Source organism: Carlito syrichta, unplaced genomic scaffold (genome assembly GCF_000164805.1).
Source record: "Carlito syrichta isolate Samal-C Ts95f unplaced genomic scaffold, Tarsius_syrichta-2.0.1 Scaffold303546, whole genome shotgun sequence".
Taxonomy (NCBI): Eukaryota; Metazoa; Chordata; class Mammalia; order Primates; family Tarsiidae; genus Carlito; species Carlito syrichta.
Genome location: NW_007247642.1, coordinates 81468 through 83454, shown reverse-complemented (window position 1 = coordinate 83454; position 1987 = coordinate 81468).

The following is a 1987-nucleotide window of genomic DNA, read 5'->3' as shown; positions in this document are numbered from 1 at the left end:
GGGCAAACTGCATTCCCTGAGCTCTTATGACCAGGTGAAGTCCTAGACCAAAGTTCATACTTAGGCAGACCCTATAAAACTCAGTTCATCCAGTATTTTCTGTAACAACACTTTAAAAAAGAGTAACATTCAATATAATTATTTCTAATATGAGTGAAACGTATAGGTGAGAAAAATGTTAAGCACCCAAGTCTGGGTGACAGAGTGAGACTTCAACTCAAAAAAGAAAAAAGAAAAGAAAAATTAGAAAAATTTATCTACATTGAAGGACTTTCATAAATGTCCTCCTTTAGATAGCATTCACACCTTACTCAAATTTACAAAATACTACTCTAGATCAGAAAATATTAAGTGCAGGAGATGATGAGAGTTATTATACAGAAAAAATTAACACATTTGCACCACCGAGGTGTGCAATTCAAAGAAGGTGGCAATCTCAGGCCATCTTACATGACAAGAGTGGAAGGAAGACAGAAAAGTTTGAGTAGTAATTAGGAGGTGTTGTGTTAGGAGCAGTATGGGCTAGGAGTATTTGAGAAGTAGAGCAAAATTTACAAAGAAAGGATCGAGAGAAAGAGTGAAGAAACCCTGAACATAAGGAATTTCTGACCACTTGTTATTGCAATGGTAGAAGCTATTGAGGTCCCATTAACTTTTGTAATGTAGAGTTCTATTTTTCGGCCATTGGTGCCCATATTAATTTTGTATTTTGACCAGACCATATTACAAAAGAAGATAAGTCTTTTTGGTCTGCTGGAGTCCTGCTCCCGCTGGGTGTGAGGTTTGCTGAAGGAGAGATGGACTAGGTGAAAGAAGGAACTTACAACGAAAAAAATATATTTGAACACCTGCTTGCAGGACAGATGTCATTTAATGTTAGTTTACAGAAAGCTTTTATTGCATTCGTAAACAGGCAAGACAAAGAAAATTCCTTCATGTACATTATTTTTTAAAAAGTTACCACCATCTAGTGATCTTAGAAGCAACAAACAAGCCAAGAACACTATCTACTTTCAGTCAATGAGTCTTTTTCATGAAGTCAAAAATGATAGTTTTAGTCCAAAGTCCCAAATTACAGTCCTTGAAATGTCTCAAGAAAGTTTCCAAGTGCACATTTCTCCATTTATGAGGAGTTTTCTTTCTAGGACTTCTATGACCTTCAAAGCTTTGCAATTGCCTTTCTTGTCCAGGTGTCTTCGTTACTTTTCTCTTATGCTGCAGTGTTTATTTCTAAAGAAAACTCAAGAGAAGCTTTTAGTGACGTTTCCCAGGCCCCTAAGGTTGCTTTCTGTATTAGTTAATTTATCATAAAAGTATCCAATTAGTATATTATGAATTCAGTGAAAACCCACTCTATAAACGTTAACTTAAAATTTTAACTATTGAATTAAGTAAAAACCTTAACGATTAATCTTCATTCTAAATCTGTGAAAACAGTGTTATAAATCACCTACATAACTCCTAGGTAAGTGTTAGAACTTATAATGAATTAATAATGAACTTACTAAAAACTTGTGCTTCTAAAAAACCTTATGTCTAAACACTAAACTACACAATTCTAAATCAAATAAGGAGTGAATATACTTGTATCATTTTTCACTCAAGCAATATCTAGTAACTTATAACCAAGTGAAAGAAAGCGTTCTTGATGTGCTTCAGAGTTTAACTCTTGCATATGTTAGAAAAGGCCAAATGGCATAGTGGGAAATGGAAAAATGAACAATGACATTCTCAGGTTAGCTGTGAGTACTTCACATAAGTATGTTGTTTTCTTCTTCCATGACTGCACAGAATTCTTCAGCCGAATCAACAGTAAAGATAGAAGACAGAAGGGCCTCAGCTGCCCAGACTTACTTTGTGGCTGGGGGTCCTCAGCACACCTGGACTTTGTCAATCAGGCGGGCCTCCAAGGCTGGCTCCCAACATTGGTCCATTCTCCTCTTGGAATGCTAACGTCTTTAAGTTTGGGAGAAGGCACTATAGAGGA